Below are 19,218 nucleotides of genomic sequence, written 5' to 3'. Positions count from 1 at the left end.
TCATTGAGGCAAGCCACACAGTGGGGCATGTCGAGCAGTGGGTTCAGGCTATTTCAGATGTGGTCAGACGGATCATAAGAGTAAAGACTACCCCCGGGGTGTGCTGATTTGCTTTCATTACAATCATATCGACCATAAAAAGGTTGATCGTCTGAGATTGTCAAGAGATGAAGTGGCAGTGCCTACACCAACAACCTTGAGGATTATTGATGGCCAAAAGGGCAAAGCAGATACACATGTGGTGAAGAGCAGGGCATTTCAGTTGACTACCGATGAGGCTCATGCAGCACCAAATGTGGTTATTGATATGTGATTTTATCAAACCTTTTATTGCTTTCATTATATATGCTTATGTTATATCTAATTTGGTATAGGGACTTTCTTAGCCAGTGGTATGAATGCTCATGTGCTATTTGTTTCGAGTGCTACCCGATCCTTTATATCTCTTACGCTTAGCAAGAAGTTTAGTGAGGCTCCCAGGATTCTGGATTATCCATTGTATTCATCCATGCAATAGTTATGGGGTTTTAGATGGTAATGTAAGTTAGGGTTTTAGTTTTAAGCTCCTTGTAGCCATACAAAGGCATAAAAGTTGCAAAATTATGACTTTAGACGTTTATAAGGAGTAGATCTGAAGTTTGGACGATAGGTCTTTAAGAATTAAGACCTTAATAGAGAGTTTGAGCTTCTAAAGGGTATGTTGGGCATAACCCTGGGTACGATGGGCGTAGAGGGTTGTTTCCAGATAATCCTTCCAATGCAATATGGTACGATAGGCGTAATAAGGAGTACGCAAGGTGTACTCCCAGAAAACCCACTAGGTCCATTTTTTGGCCTTAGGTCGTTAGGGGTTTTGGGCCTTTTTTATTGGGTCATACATGGGAAGGGAAAATGGTCTTTTTCCCTTGGTAATATAAATATGGTTTGAACCATTAATTATGGATTAAACCTCGATTATTAATTATGGTTGTCTTTGCGTTTTGATTAATGTGAGGAGTCGTGGTAGCAGCAGCTCGAGTGTGTGATTCAGTTATCTTCAGTTAGAGGCGAGTCTTCTCATTGTGCTTGTGGGTCGAAGGTGTTGTATTAGTGTCTAAGTCCATATCTACTTTGGTATGTACTTGACCCGATTATGAGCATGGTCCTTTTGGGTTGCCTTCACCATAGCAATGTGTACGATTTATTAAGGAGAGAAAGGTTTAATTATGATTTATTAATATATTATGAGAATAATATATTAAAGGAGAAATCATATTGTTCAATTAATATTAGTCAAGAATTAATTAAGAATTAATTTTTTGGCTAAAAGAGATTAACTAAACTTAGGGGACTGGAGTTGTAATTATAAGATAATTATAATTGGGCTATGGATCACCTAATAAAATATAGGTTGGACGAATTCTATGGGAAGCCCATTAGAAATCGTCCAAGGGATATGTTAAAGGAGTCCATGGGCTGCTTAGGGCTTAAGCAGTCAGATTAGGGTTTCCTAGTTGTAAACCCTAATAGCCTACATGTATATAAAGGGCCCCTATGCCCCCAAAAACGTGGACAATAGTTCCTTTAGGGTTTCTAGACGTTTTGGGCAGCGTCTTCTCTTCTCTTCTTCATCCAAGTTGCTTAGTGGTATTTGTGACTCCATTAGAGGTGCGACACTTGAGGCACTAAGCTTTCTGAAGCAAATCAAAGCAAGGAATTGATTGTTATTGATATATAACAATCAAAGGTAATTACTAAACCCTTATTTCAGTTCTTATATGATAGATCTAGGGTTTATAGCTTTGGATATTCAATTGCATGTTCATTAGACAAACTAGATCCAAAAGCTATTAGGGTTTGCATGTACACCATAGGATTGATGTTTTGCTTAAAACCCATAAGTGGTATCAGAGCCTAGGGCTGTTTGTTTGATGTATTAGATGAAATTATGGTTTATTCTTGCTTTAAAATCGAAATTTAGGGTTTCTGGGGGCTGGACTCGCCGAGTCCATGGCTAAACTCGCCGAGTCCATGCCTGACTCGACGAGTCAGCTGGTCAGAAAGAGCTAATTTCGGGATTTTGTGCTTCTTTGGCTGTGGGATAGTTACCAAAACATCTTTTATTAATATAAATCAGTTGTTTTGATATTGGGTGATTATCTTTGCCAAATTTAAAGATATCTTCATAATAATTGAATAATTACTTCCTTATATGATTATTAATTATTTGAATTATTTGGTGAATTATCTTGCAAGAATTTGGACTAGGTCAAATTAGATAACCACTAATTAATTGTTAATTGTCTTATTTGAATTTTGTGATCTAGAATGTTCTTGATATAGTTTGGAAAAGTTTTAAATTAACCCTTTAGGTTTCATAGTTTAAATTTGAGCTTAATAGTTTTAGTTTTGAAATTTAAAAAGTTGAACCATAATGTTTTGAAATGTTTCAAAACTTGCCCTCAAGTTTTGGAATTAAAAAGTTGATTAAAAGATTAATTTTGAAATGTTAAATTCTAACACCCTAGTAATTTGAAAAGTTCAAATCACACTCTTATGGTTTTATTAGTTAATTAAAGTGTATAATTAAAGGTGATTTAATAAACCCATAAAGTTTTGGTTTACATTTAATTAAATTAAAAGTATAATTTACTAAATTAAACCAACTATTATTTTAAAAGTGTAAAATACACCCTATACTATATATAACATTAAAAGTCTAATATTATATATATATATGAGTAAACAGTCAGCCTTACCGTTAGCAGGCCTCATTCACGAAGTTGGTCTATAAGGGTGTTTAAGGAAATTGCCTATAAAATGGCGATTGAATGGGTATCCACTCTAACCCACCACACTCTTCACTAGTGGAGGGTCGTTAGCCGAACAGGTAGCATAGGACAGAAACCTTCCATTATAAGTATAATGAAGTACAAAGTAACTAAATGCTTTTACAAATTCCCAAATCATAGTTACTTTAGGAAAATGTGAGATTGTATGCTAATCCATGGAATTATACTTCGTACGCTTGTCAAACGTTAATGGAGCGTGTGTGGTTAACCGGCACACTAATTTGGGGATGACATTGGTGGCGAAGGGTGGCTCGATGCTTATCATAGATCAATGGAGCGTGTGTGGCTAACCGGCACATTAATTAGGTGATAGTAGCATTGGGTGCACCACGTGATTCGTATGGTTATTCACACCTTATTTGTGATCCTCGGCATCCCAGTCACAAATAGTAGGACATAATCGAGATTTAAACATGCCATTGAAAAGTTCAATGAATCTAAAAAGATCTAGGAGTTTCAATTCATTTAAAACTTAAATTTCCTTTTCGTTTTTCATGGTGGAAATTGGTAAATCGTCATTTACCTACCTTCAAATATTTTGCGACTAGATTACGGCATCCCTCTTCTAGGTTGTAGAGTATTGTGTTGGATCCTAGCTTGATGTTTCATTTGGGTGTTACATCAAGAATTCTAATCAACTTAACTTGAATTTACTCCCGTTTTGTAGATGTCTAGTTCTGACAATCATGGTCTTCCCAAATCCCATGGAACAAGCTTCCAAATGAAGATGATGTTCCACAATATGATCAAGGAACAAGAGATCATGCTTCACTTCCTCCACCTCCTCTAATTGTTCTCCCTACCCCACAAGTTCAAAGGCTTGAAAAGTTCAAGCTCACTCAAGCCCTATTGGCAATTAAGCATGAAGATGGGAAAATCAGTGTGTGCACACGTCTTACAGATGAAGTCACTCATTGATAAGTTAAGGATGTTAGGTGTTGATATCTCAGAGATATTGACTATTGATTGGGTTCTTCAGTCACTTCCTGAATCATATAGTGAGTTTGTTAGAGAGTACTATATTATGGATCACGACGTGACCCTCATTGATCTCACCTATTTGCTTATAGCTGCTGAATCAACAATGATTTGGCGTGTTGGTCAAGCAAATTTGTCTGGTGAATCAAACTCCCAAACTTCAATGGACACTGGCAACATTGGAAGTCCAGAAAGAACTAAGTCTATGATTGTCCGATGTGTTATGCCAAAGGAGTCCATGTGCTTTTATTTCCAAGAGAAGGGGCATTGGAGACGAAGCTGCCCTAACTACCTGAGAGATCTAAGAGATGGGAGAGTCAAGACGTATGGAACTGCTTCAGGTAAAATCCATTAACTAACTCTTTTAAGTTCCTATTCTAGATTCTTAATACATGATGTGATAAGATTACATTTTGATGTTTTGTAGGATCGAAGAAAAGAGAGGAAGCTTAAGGGAAGAAGTGAGCTGAATCTAATCGTGAAGAAAGTGGATTTCGATCGCATTGTTTGAAGATTGGATTTTTTGAGCTGCTAATTGGAGTTAAATAGATTGTTAAGAAATATGTAATAACATAGTTTTTTCAGTTGAATTACATTGTAAGGACAAGTTTTTTCCGCAATAAAATAAATTTTGATTTTGTGTTATTTATTTATCCCTACAATGGTGTGTATGAAAAATTGATGTTTGAAGGTTTCTATTATTAGCAATAATGGATTTGATTCTTAGTTATGTTATTTGTGGAGATGTCAAGAATTTACCAAATAGGGAGAGTTTCTCATCGCCCAAGTTTCAAGTGGATAGAAACTTGGAATCATGCAACGTGTATTGTATGATGAATGAAAAACTTTCACATTTGGGAAATTTAAACTAATTCTTTGACAAAGTGTCAATTTAAGGACTAGGAGATCGAGTATACTAGGTCATACGTTGATCAAGTCTACCACAAGAGTGAAGAAGATATTCGTCATGATTTACTAAAGTTTAGTAAATATGGTTATACTTATAAGACTAAGTGTAATTCTGAGTTAATTGAAAAGGTTTCAATAAATAGCATAACGATTAAAGAAGAATCAAGTAGGCAGAAAGATAAAAGTTTCTCTATTCTAAGAAGAAGGGAGAGTACCTTTTATTGTGTTTTATGATAAGTCTTAATGATTAAGAACCATATCTCAATTGATTCTCTAAGTGAGTCTTAGTACATTTGTATGTCTAAGAAGAGGAATCAGGAATTGTGGAATTGGTTAAATCAAGAAGTCAATCATATTTCGTTCCAATATCGAATCTTAGAGTCATACTCCAAGATTGAGAATTGAGTGAAAAGTCTTAAGTAGGTTTATAACACTCATCAAATGTGGAATTTGGAAAAGGTTTTCTTATTCTTGCACATATGAAATTGGTAAGTTGTGATGTCTTGGATAAGACAAAGACCAACTATGACCAATTTGTGAAGTGTTTTGTCTTGATAAAAGCTAAACTAACTCTTGAATATTTGTTTGTCAAGAAATGTTTCATGAGAAGCGAACTTTATATGTCAAGGAGTCAGTGGGAATTTTAATGTTTCTGAAAAAGTTTCAAGAACAAATCAAGAATAAACCTTATAGATCATCACTAGCACACAACTTGAGGTTTACAACCTATGATGTTGACATTATTTTGTTTCCGTGCATGTGAATTCTATGAGTTCTCATTTGAATTCATAAAGACAAAATACCTTGATCGATGGAAAGTACATTGATATGTAAGGATAAGTTGCTAAACTACTTGGAAGACATGGTGGGCACTCATGTTACCATAAGGCAAGAAATCAAGATTAAGAAAGTTTATTCCATATGAGTTTGGATTTGTCGCCAACTTTGGTTTTGGCAAATTCACATGGATAGGAACTCATACACCATAAAATCTAAGTGTCATCAGATTCCCTCCTTCATGAAAATGACTGTGAGGAAATGCTTTAACTAAGAGAGATTTTAAGAAGATAGCAATTGTGAAAATTGTATTCTCAAATTCGATTATGGTTACGGCATCCCTTTCCATAGTTCGAATTGTGAGACTTGGCAATTAGTTTGAACATTTGGAACTTAGTAACATAAGTTCTGAATTGTTTAAACACATATATGAGCTATCTAAGGTAAAGGTGTATAAGTTTAAGGAGCTTAGATAAAGGATTATCGAAGCATCTGGTATTATAAATATGAATTTCAGAAATTCAATAGGCATTGTTTTCTGGAAGTTCAGTTGTTTTCAGAATACTTGTCAAAGCTAGTGGGAGCATAAATGTTATGCTTATATGATAATAATCATCATGATAGTGGGAGCATAAGTGTTATGGTTGTATGATTATTATGGCAAGTATTGCAAGTTAGCAATATTAATCATAGAAAAAACAAAGATTCAATTTGCAAAGTTGTATAGTTTGAAAAGTTGTTTTGCTATAATTAAGGGAGAGAATATTATACTTCGTTTCAAAATCTAAAGCTTAGATTGAGAAATTTTAATAAATTTAGTCAGAAAATACATAGTGTGTTCTCAAATTTCGATTATAATTACGGCATCCCTCTTCATAGTTCGAATTGTGAGAACGTGACACATAAAATATTATGGCAGAAGATTGATAAAGTATCATATCTTTATGTAAGACATTATGCATCGTGTCCCATACGCTTCGGGTATAGGACTTATTGCAAATGCTATAATATTTGACCATTCTAAAATTTTCCAAATGTCTAGCGCATTAAGAGGGGAAAAGGATTAGAATCGGTTTTGACTAAATTAATTAAACAACTATCAAAGGACAATCCAAAGTTCGCTGAAGATTGGTCGCTTGTGAGTAGTTGGAAGTATGGTATTGGAGGGACCATATCGACATTATTATGAATAGATAAGATTCTATTAAGAATGAGTTGTAATATGGAAAATATGGAAATGTTTCCATATTGGGAGTTGGATATTGAGAATATATGTCTAGATTAGAAAATTTTATGCGAGAATGATGTTTAAAGGAATGTACTTTGAATGTGAAACTTCGCGTCTATGGAATTGTCTTGTAACAATTTCTAAGAGAGTACTTTGTAATTTCATTAGCCTAGTCTTGGTGACTTTTGTGCTATGACTTTACGAAAGGATCATTGCATAAAATGTTAGAATCTAGCATATTCTAATAGTAGAAAAGAACCTTGTGTTCTTACACAAATGATAAAATTTGGGAATTGTGAAATGAGCATCACTGGAAAAGTTTTTCAATTGATCTATTTCACAAAGCATGGACCATAGGAAACAAAGTGTGCATGCTTGGATCATGGGACAATTGTTGTTATTCAAGTAATGAGTTGATTATCCAAAAAAAATTAAATGATAAATAATGAGTAATCAATATGGTGGATAAATAGAAGTGTTTTATTTACTCTCACAAGTTTGGGGCCATATAGGATTAAGTATTATTGTTATGTTTCAGTTTGCATGTTTTGACTTCCAGAATAACTGGGTTATTCGAACCTCCACAGTCGGTCATACATTGGAAGTAAGTATGAAGGAAGACTGTCATGAAGAGTCTGCAAATTGTCTAAAGAGTTTAGACATAGCACAAGTTTGTTGCAGGGTTCATGAGTGCTTTGATAATATTAGAGTATTGGATTAAACCCACACTCACTTGGATCACTTCATGGATTAATCACGAGTGATTAGTGAGACGATAATATTGTATATTCTTGAAACCGAGACGTGTGAGTTGTTATTTGTTGGTCGGTTGCACATTGATAATAAGTAAACGCACCAGTAAATTGGTGTCATAAAACTTATTGTTGTGTGTGATTCGATTAGTCAAAGTTTATCCATTCCTTTTACCCAAACTGGGATAAAAGCGATATATGTTGGCCCCTTGATGATTTATTGATGACACCTAAGCGTTTGGCAAAGTCGAGACTAAGTTGATGTGTTCAATTGTAGTCTGTTGTCAATCGTCATAAATCGGAAGTCGGGAAACAGTATAGAGAGAATGATTGAAATTCATGTCTTATGTCTATACGATATCTTGAGAATGGAGGTATATATGATCCCTTATCTAAAGGACACGCTATCTGATAAGATCAAAGTTGATAGCGGATTTTGAAAGCTACGATTACTGATCAGGTTCTGAAGTCATACGGAAAATAGTTATTAGACTTATCCAAGTGGGAGACTATTGGATTAGTGTCTAAGTCCATAACTATTTTAGTATGTACTTGACCCGATTATGAGCATGGTCCTTTTGGTTTGCCTTCACCATATCAATATGTAGGATGAATTAAGGAGAGAAAGGTTAAATTATGATATATTAATATATTATGAGAATAATATATTAAAGGAGAAATCATATTGTTTAATTAATATTAGTCAAGAATTAATTAAGAATTAATTTTGTGGCTAAAAGAGATTAATTAAACTTAGGGGACTGGAGTTGTAATTATAAGATAATTATAATTGGGCTATGGATCACCTAATAAAATATAGGTTTGACGAATTCTATGGGAAGCCCATTAGAAATCGTCCAAGGGATATGTTAAAGGAGTCCATGGGCTGCTTAGGGCTTAAGCAGTCAGATTATGGTTTCCTAGTTGTAAACCCTAATAGCCTACATGTATATAAAGGGCCCCTATGCCCCAAAAAACGTGGACAAGAGTTCCTTTAGGGTTTCTAGACGTTTTGGGCAGCCTCTTCTCTTCTCCTCTTCATCCAAGTTGCTTAGTGGTGTTTGTGACTCCATTAGAGGTGCGACACTTGAGGCACTAAGCTTTCTGAAGCAAATTAAAGCAAGCAATTGATTGTTATTGCTATATAACAATCAAAGGTAATTACTAAACCCTTATTTCAGTTCTTATATGATAGATCTAGGGTTTATAGCTTTGGATATTCAATTGCATGTTCATTAGACAAACTAGATCCAAAAGATATTAGGGTTTGCATGTACATCATAGGATTGATGTTTTGCTTAAAACCCATCAGAAGGCACCAATGTCGGTCCACCAAATTGTTTATGTAGAATTCTAACTATTATGTGACTTTTACATGTTTGTATGATTGGGTTGAAATAGACCCCAAGGTTGGGCCCATTATTGTATGATTGGGTTGAACTAAACCCCAGGGATGGGCCCATGAGTATATGATAGGTTGAAAGAAACCCCAGGGATAGGCCTATGATTGTATATTGGGTTAGAATATACCCCAAGGCTAAGCCCAATTGTATGTTTGGTATGTGGTACTTTGGGGAACTTACTAAGCTTTGTGCTTACAGTTTATGTTTATAGTTTACGTTTATGGTTGCAGGTACATCTGGTACGAAAGCGAAGGTCCCAACGTAATGGCACAACATCTTCCCCACTTGATTTTCCACACTATTTAAATAATTGTACTCTGATGTTTTTGATATTGTACTTTGTGTTTGATTTTGAAATATTCGATGAATGAAACGAATGGTTTTAAAAGCAAAACATTTATCACTGATTTTTGGTCGTTACATATAAAAGATGTTGTTAGGCCTGTAATGACTATGTTTATCCTTATATTTCTTGTATTAGTTATGACATCCCAAGTTTTTAATAATCAATGAAAACGTTTATTCGAAAATACTTTTTATGGGACAAATTTTGCATGTACAAATAAACTATATTCTAAAATAAACATAAATAAACGGTTTTTTCTGGCCGCGAAGATGGGAATGTAACAGAAAAAAATTCAGTAAAAGTATTGCATTAATGAATAATTGAAACCCAAAGGGTATATACTGTGGAAAATTAAGGTTCTATAATTCAAATCTAAGTTACACATATACGATAAACAAAAATTATATACAAACGAAGACTTTCATTGATGGGGGTGGAAATTTGATATGTTTGTTTCATTTATGTTGCAAGTTAGAGTACATCGAAAACTTAGTATCAAAATTAGGAAATATTGAAAATTTAGTGTCAAAATCACAAAAAAAAAAATGAAAACATAGTGACTTTTGCACCACTTTTTTTTGCTTCTGACGTGTTATCATGTCACGTCAGCAGTGACAACTAGATGACCTGAAGCAAACTGGTCAACTGGTCATACTTACAACATATTGAAAACATACTGACTTAACTATAACAAAAAAACGTGATTTCAAAATTGAAAAAAAAAAAGTGAAAAGTTAGTGAATTTTGTGTCATTTACCCTTAAGTTTGAAAGTTTTAAGGTAATAAAGAGATTAATTATATTCCACCACTTATTCTATTAAAAGGATGATGGAAGTATTTAGTTTTCAATTATCAATTTTATCCTATAACGTATAAAGTAAAACATTGTAATTGATATAGATGCAAAAATAAGATTTATATAATATGGAGGGGGGAGAGAGAGGTATGTTTACCGTTAACCTAAGACCTACTTTTATATATATATATATATATATATATATATATATATATATATATATATATATATATATATATATATATATTCAGGTTCATTTGAGACCATTCTAATTTTGTGAGACCGTGAGACCAAATCTAAAAATAATTTTAAAATGCAAAATAAATGGAAAAATCCAAAAATTCTTTTTTTAAATATTATTTTCGGAACTTGAATTAACTAAAAAAAATTTAAAAAAAACTAAAAAAAATCCCGTTTTTTTTAAAATACGTGAAATATTCTAAATAGAATATTACACTGACATATTCTAAAAAATAATTTTAAAATGCAAAATAAATGGAAAAATCTAAAAATTCTTTTTTTAAATATTATTTTCGGAACTTGAATTAACTAAAAAAAATAAAAATAAAATCTATTATTTTTGAAAAATACGTGAAATATTCTAAATATAATATTACACTGTACATATTCTAAACATAATTTTAAAATGCAAAATAAATGGAAAAATAAAAAAATTCTTTTTTTATATATTATTTTCGGAACTTAAATTAACTAAAAAAATAAAAATAAATAAAAAAATGTGTCTCACGATCTCACAAAAATAGGTCGTCTTACATGAACCTAACCCTATATATATATATATATATATATATATATATATATATATATATATATATATATATATATATATATATATATATATATATGTTAGGATTAAAACCCTAATTGAGATTTGATGAACAAGATGCGAAAAATAAGAACAAACACAATAATGAAGATTATGTCGAATGATCACTCGATTTATTGAAATATGAGGAATAAATTACACTTAAAGTATAGACTAAAGAATCTAACACTACATAAGAAACCTCACGTGGCGGCTACATTTTGCCTCACACTCTTAACCCTAATTGTGAATAATACATGACTATTTATAGGGAAAAGACAAGTCTTGGGCTTTTAACCTAGAATTCATCAAAGGGGCCCATTGCCATCATCCATGGAGTGCTTTAAAACCCTACAATCTCCCCCTCAAAGTATGGAATGGATGACAATGCTTTAACTTCCAAAACAAGCATCTAGCAAATAAAAAGATCTGCAACGAGGAATATATGAAGCAATCCACGAATCTTGATTCTTCAATAGTCTTCAAACACGGGCTCTAGGATATATAAATCAAGCACTGAAGTAATGTCTTTAAACTTCATTTTTGAATGTAATCCCAAAGAATCTTCATGAAAACCAAACCCGCCATAAAACCCATTTCAGAACAAAGAAACTGAATCACTTCTTGTCTTTGAAGAGCTCCCCCTCCAAGTCACAATGATCTTCAAATAAGCTAATGATATAAGCCATCAAAAAATATCATGTAACAACCCAAACTTTAAGATTCGTAACGCCACTTGATCGAGAAAATACAAGAAGTCGGAGATATAACAAGTCCTTAGCAGAGCTCGATGAAAAACTTCCGCTGTAAAGGATACTTCTCTGTAAAAACCTTAGTAGAGCTCGATGAAGAACTTCTGTTGTAAAAGCTACCTTCATAATTCTCCCACAAGCTTTATCAAAAATCTTCAACTTTGAAAAGTCACAAATCCAATTTCGAATGGCCATACCAAATTCTCCCCCGATTTATAATCAAAAACATGATTATAAAGCCTTCAAATGGTCATGAGAATGATCTTGAATGGATAAAAATTTACTATGCTCCCCCGCGACAAAAAGATATACACAATGAAGTATAAAATCCGAAAAAAATCGTGAAAATTTGACGTTATAAAAAAAACGACTTTCCGAACCGCCAAGACTTGATGGAATCTTTATTTTTCTGTTCACGAAAAAAATATGAGCGTTGAAAAATCCAAAACTGTTCACCAGCCCTTAAAATTGCAAATTTTTCGAAAAATGGGCTGAAATTGTCACTTGCTGAAAAATAGGGACTGAAATTGTAATTCTATATCAATACTCCCCTTTATTTCTGACAAAATCTGGAAATCATCCATAATCGCAAAGATGTGAAAACAATAGGGACTAGAAGTGTCATTTCGTTGAAGTTTCAGGGACCATTAATGTAACTTGATATCTTCTTCCCCAATTTAGACGCCTGATAAAAGGGATGTGCGACTGGAACAAATGCTAGACCCCAAAATTAATACCCGCAAATCATACTTTCGTTTCAAGTACAAGCAACCGAACCTAAGTTCGTTTCAAGATCGCCATTTATTCACCTGAAGCGAACACAACCGAACGTTCGGTTCGTTTCTTATTTCCATATCAAGCTTCATCAGGCGAAACTCCTTTCGCTTTCGGTTCATCCTTCGTTCGCTCCAACCATTAACAACCGAACCCAATTTCGTTGTTCCATGTTCGGTCCTAATTCATCAGCATTAACCCAAGGCGAATCCACTCACAGGTTCGCTTATTGTTCCACTCTACATTCACTTCAAGCCCTTTCGTTCCAAGAGCTACCAAATGACCCCAAGTTTGTTCCACGTTCGTTTTGAGCACAAGCCTTCATACCGAGCCCTGAGTTCTGAACACCAAGAATCTCACCCAAAGCGAACCAATTTCAAACACGAACCCAATCACAGGTTCACTTCCGAATCAAACGATCGTGGGAGAAGAACGAGTGCAATCCCATATTTCCGTTCCCGATTTCTCACCCTTTCGCTCCAAATCAATAGATCACAGAACAAAATCGAAACTTTAGCCAAACCGAATCATAGGGTCGCTTTCGGTCCTCCCCTCTTTTGTTCCAAATCATGTCAATCCATTTCATAAATCCGAATCCAGGTCTAGATTTCTTTTCCGATTTGTGAGTAATTCCGATTGCGAGACCCATTACAATGCTCAACAAACACCAATTTCATTTCCTTTGAATCGATTTCAGATCAAAAGACTCTTCTAATAAAATTCATTACAATTATCAACAGTTCTTCACCATTGAAACGAAAATAAGCAGATAGACTTAATTTAAATAAAGAAGCAATTGATAAAATCAAGATTGATTTTGATAATGCCATTACTCACAAGGATCGATTCCAGAACATATGAGCAAAAGAATTAGTAATCATGGATAAGGATTTGTCAATTGTTGTTCAAGAATACTAAGAACACGGTAGAGAGGCCAAACAATCACCGATGAACAGAACAGGAAGACAGGAGTCGATGATTTTCAATCGTTGACAAGCCTCAATCACAGAGAGATTGTCGATTGTTCAATTTGAGAAATGTGAATTTGAGTATAGAACAAGACGATATCGGAAACTGAAATAAAACATTAGGGCCAAGAAAAGGAGACCTGGATTATCACCAAACACTCGCTTTATGAACAGTGACGGACTGAACATTTGGGCCAAAGCAAAAGTAAATACGATCAGATTCAAAGGCTTAAAACAAAAGAATTAATTGATTTGGGATTAAGCAAATTATTTGATCCCAAACGAACAGAAAAGAGAATCAGATTAAAAAAAATACTAGATGAACAGTATAAATCTCCATGAACAGTAACTTGAACAAGAATCTTGATTCCATACCGCCAAAACACCAATAATCTTCAATACATGTGTAGAAAATCATCAAATCAAGAACCGATACTTAAAAAATCAATAGATCTTCAAAGACCCGCTCTGATACCACTTGTTAGGATTAAAACCCTAATTGAGATTTGATGAACAAGATGCGGAAAATAAGAACAAACACAATAATGAAGATTATGTCGAATGATCACTCGATTTATTGAAATATGAGGAATAAATTACACTTAAAGTATAGACTAAAGAATCTAACACTACATAAGAAACCTCACGTGGCGGCTACATTTTGTCTCACACTCTTAACCCTAATTGTGAATAATACATGACTATTTATAGGGAAAAGACAAGTCTTGGGTTTTTAACCTAGAATTCATCAAAGGGGCTCATTGCCATCATCCATGGAGTGCTTTGAAACCTACAATATATATATATATATATATATATATATATATATATATATATATATATATATATATATATATATATATATATATATATATATATATATATATATATATATATAAAAGTCTAAGAAATTCAAGATTCTCACAACGTTACTGACTAGGTTGAGGTTGCGTTTAACAACCATAGATAAATGGGTGTGGACAGATGACTCCTTGTGAGCGTTTGTTGTTAATTCACTAAGAAAAATTATTGACAAAAACATGTGTTATAGATGATTGTGTTTGTGTCTAGAATAATTTGATTCTCATAGAAAATAATTGTTTTATGTGGCAGACGTCTACAAAAAAAAAATCGCACTTTAATTTCTTTTAGCAAACGTGGAGTTAGATCAAATGTTACATGACAACTCTATAAATGAGATAGACAAATCGGTAGACCACCTTTAAGATAGTTGTCAATTTGCATCTCACTTATGGAATTGATTTTGATTGGTGTGATATCGATAATTCCAATATGTTGGGTTTAATTGACAATCTAGTGAAACCATGTAAAGTTGGCGAATCACTATCGGGTGCGAAGCTCATACAAGCCATGTTATTTTCAAGATGTTGGTTCATTTAGAAGTATAAAACTAGAAAAACTACAACTGGTCCTCTTAGCCACCATTATTAGTGCTTGATGAAATCATGGAAAATACTTATTTATAGATCAAGCATCTGGCTAACATATGTAATTTGGATTGGGAGAAATGGTGCAGTTATCTTCATACAATGTTAAACATGTAATTGATATATTGGAAAACTTAGTTTGGTTGTTAGGGTTTAATCAGTTGAAAAACAAAACCAATAGCACAACGATATATAATAATTTATTTTTTTATTTACAATTTTTTAATTAATAGAATTAATGTTTAATTTGATGCACCAATGATTGTGATCACATATAATGTTTACCTGGTCCATAAAACATTAAAAGTTAAAATTAGTTGTCTATTGGTGATGCAGGACCATGAGTATGGCAAGTTTGCTCAAGCTATATCATTGAGAGTGCAAGTCTATGGATTATAGAGGGTCGAAGGTAGGGCAAGCTAACATCAAAGTAATTCATTGAGAGGGGAGTCTTGAAAGGAATCCCTGAGGTATAGTAAAGATTAAGTAGCGCCATGAGATGTCAAGATCCGTTTTATTGAGTCACATACGAGTGTTAAGTCAATTTTATCACATTCATTAGAATTTACATTTCACATCATTCATGATAGATTCATGAATTATTTCATCACATTTATGTGTACTTGTTCTAATGAAAATATTACTATGGTATGATGATTGACGTCTCACTGAGCAATATGCTTGTAGTTACTATTATAAATGTGATTTTAGGAACAAGGTCTAGTAATATAGAAAGCGAAGGTCCCAACGCAATGCACAACATCCTCCCCTCATGATTTCCACACTATTTGGATAATTGTACTCTGATGTTTTTGATATTGTATTTTGTGTTTGATTTTGAAATATTCGATGAATGAAACGAATAGTTTTAAAAACAAAAATTTATCACTGATTTTTGGTTGTTACATATAAAAGATGTTAGGCCTGTAATGACTATGTTTATCCTTATATTTCTTGTATTAGTTATGACATCCTAAGTTTTTAATAATCAATGAAAACATTTATTCGAAAATACTTTTGATGGGACAAATTTTGCATGTATAAATAAACTCTATTCTAAAATAAACATAAATAAACGGTTTTTCTGGCCATGAAGATGGGAATGTCACAGAAAAAAAGTGAGTAAAAGTATTGCATCAATGAATAATTGAAACCTAAAGGGTATATACCGTGGAAAATTAAGGTTCTATAATTCAAATCTAATTTACACATATATGATAAACAAAAATTATATACAAACGAAGACTTTCATTGATTGGGGTGGAAATTGGATATGTTTGTTTCATTTATGTTGCAAATTAAAGAACATCGAAAACTTAGTATCAAAATTAGGAAATATTGAAAATTTAGTGTCAAAATCACAAAAAAAAAAAAAATGAAAACATAGTGACTTTTGCACCATTTTTTTCGCTTCTGACGTGTTATCATGTCACGTCAGTATTGACAACTGGATGACCTGAAGCAAACCGGTCAACTGGTCATACTTGCAACATATTGAAAACATAGTGACTTAACTATAAAAAAACGTAATTGAAAAATTGAAAAAAAAAAAAGTGAAAAGTTAGTGACTTTTGTGTCATTTACCCTTAAGTTTGAAAGTTTTAAGGTGATAAAGAGATTAATTATATTCCACCACTTATTCTATTAGAAGGATGATGGAAGTATTTAGTTTTCAATTATCAATTTTATCCTATAACGTATAAAGTAAAACATTGTTATTGATAAAGATGCAAACATAAGATTTATATAATATGGAGGGGGAGAGAGAGGTATGTATACCGTTAACCTAAGACGAACTGATATATATATATATATATATATATATATATATATATATATATATATATATATATATATATACACTCAGGGTTGGGAGTTTGAGAAACTCCCCATCAGCTAGTGCGTGTGATGGTAATGGTTAGTACGTGGTTGGGAATTCAGGTTGTGGATCGCCCGTAGGACTCGAGGGAGTCGGATTGAGGATCTTGAGAGCTAATGGCACATGGGTGCCTTCGTATTAGCAGTCAGTGGTAGGAAGTGATGTAAGACTACGGGGCAGCCGTAGCATTCACTAGCAGTCAGTGGTAGAAAGTGATGTAAGACTACGGGGCAGCCGTAGCATTCACTAGCAGTCAGTGGTGGAAGTGTTGTAAGACTACAGGGCAGCCGTAGCATTCACTAGCAGTTACCAATGGATGGTGATGTAAGACTACGGGTAAGCCGTAGCATTCCTTAGTAGCTTCGTTACCGGAGTTGGGGCGAGGCCCTTATCTCCTAGTGATCAGATAGGGATCAGGAATGGGTAGTGGATGAGAATGATAGGGAGTTTGCCTGTATAGCCCTAGAGAGGTGAGACCTTGGTAGAGGCCTCTCCAGGATATAGTTGGGTGAGACCTGTGGGCGAGGCCCGTATGAGATTAGCAGTGTAGGTGAGACCTGAGAGCAGGGTTGCTCAGTAGTATGGTTAGGTGAGACCCGTGGGCAAGGCCCGAGCGAGAGTGATTAGACTAGTGGGACTAGAAGGATAGAGGCGGGTGGGACCCGTGGGCGAGGCCCGTGAGTTTTAGCAGCGCAGGTGGACCTGGTAGGGACCTTAGTGTCAAGTTAGGGGATCAGGGATCCCAGGTTTGTAGTGCCTGAATGGCAGAATAGATTGAGCAGTTATAGGTGGTCAAAGTTTCTTCGGAAGTCGTTGGGAGCGACTAGTGGTGGTGTTGGGACTAGCTACCGGTGGGAGCCGGTAATCCAGACATTGATAGGGTGGTAGGGACCAGGGTGGTCTCAGTTCATCCGGAAGGCAGACAAGGAATAGCAGAATTTTCAGTCAGTAGTATTGCGGGTAAGCAGTGTATGGTGGAATTCAGTTAGTTGAATCGAGGGGTGCTCGGCACCAAGTTTTGACAAAGAGGAGTGTCAGTGGTTACTGGTGGTGATGACCCATACTGGAAATAGCGGGGGTGATGGAGTTGGTGAAGGATAGGACCTTCACAGTGACAGAGGAAATAGTTGGTTATGGAGTTTTGCCTTGGGAAGGCAAGGAATTTGTGCAAGGAAAGAAGGGGTGAACCCCTATTGGTTCAGTGCAGTACTCGGTGAGTACCAGAAGGATTGTCGGTGAGTAAGTTGTGTTTCCAGGATGTTCAGGGTCAGGGTGACCCGAGTCTATTATCCGCAAGGATTAGTGTTAGTCGGAATGACCGAGCGGAAGGCCAGCGAAGGTAGGCAGCTGGTGTTGGAATAATTGGTGGGATATTGGAGGCAGATCGCAGGCGGTGGGCCATAGCAAACTTCGAGGATGAAGTTTAGTTTAAGTGGGGGAGAGTTGTAACACCCAAAGTTTGAAGGTCAAGAAAGGAAAGAAAACCCTAACTTTAAGGGGAGACTCGTCGAGTCCAAGGAGGAACTTGGCGAGTCTGAGCGGCATCCGGGTCAAGGAGTAAGTGACCGACTCGGCGAGTCAGCCAAGGGGACTCGGCGAGTCTGGTCTGTGCGAGGAAAACCCTAAATTTGGGACTTGGAGCCTATTTAAACGTCTCATTCTCTCCCCTAGGGTTCCTTTACTGCCTCTTTCACCCATAACATTGAACCCTAAGCCCCATTATTGCCCATCCAAGCTTCCAAGCCATTTTTGAGTGATTTGAAGGAAGAAGAAAGAGGGGAATCATTGAAGCTTCAAGGATTGGCCTTAGATCTGAAGATTGGGGAAACTTTCTAAGTTATTGAGGGTATTAAGTCGTTTCCCTCCTTTAGATCTATTATGGTTGTGAGTTTTGGGGGCTTGTAGCCATGATTAGCTACCCCTTTTGAGTTAGAAACCAGATCTGAAGTTGCTACTTCGGATCTAAGCATATTATGGTCTTGAGAAGTATAAAGTATCTGCCCTTGAGTTGATTATGGAGCCTCTTTGCCTTAAACCCTAGTTTATGGTGTATTTTGCCTAGATCTCATTCTCTACACGTAAACTTTGCAACTTTACTTGAGGAATAGGCTTGGGAAGGGTAGATCTACAGTTTGGAGTCCATGCATGACTCAAAAGTCCTCTGCATGTATGGAGATCTGAATGGACTCGGCGAGTCCTTTGAGTGGACTCGGAGAGTAGCATGAAGATTTGGAGGAACTCGACGAGTGGGATGAACAGCTCGTCGAGTCAGATGAAGTTGGGCAGGAACTCGGCGAGTCTGTTGAAGGTTGTCTTGGACTTGGCGAGTCTGTTCTTGGACTCGGCAAGTCAGGTCGCGAAACCCCAAACCCTTCGAGTTGAGACTCGAATCAGTGAGTCGAATGGAGACTCGGTGAGTTGGACAGGTCAGGACTCGGAAATCGGTAGACTCAGCGAGTCATGGACTGACTCGGCGAGTCGAGTCGCGAATAGAAGGGCTCTGAACATATGAACTCGGCGAGTCAATAGGGTGACTCGGCGAGTAGGGTTG

The sequence above is a fragment of the Lactuca serriola genome, chromosome 7 (assembly GCF_051521515.1).
Source record: "Lactuca serriola cultivar US96UC23 chromosome 7, Lser_US96UC23_V15, whole genome shotgun sequence".
Classification (NCBI taxonomy): Eukaryota; Viridiplantae; Streptophyta; class Magnoliopsida; order Asterales; family Asteraceae; genus Lactuca; species Lactuca serriola.
This window is presented reverse-complemented; position numbering follows the sequence as displayed.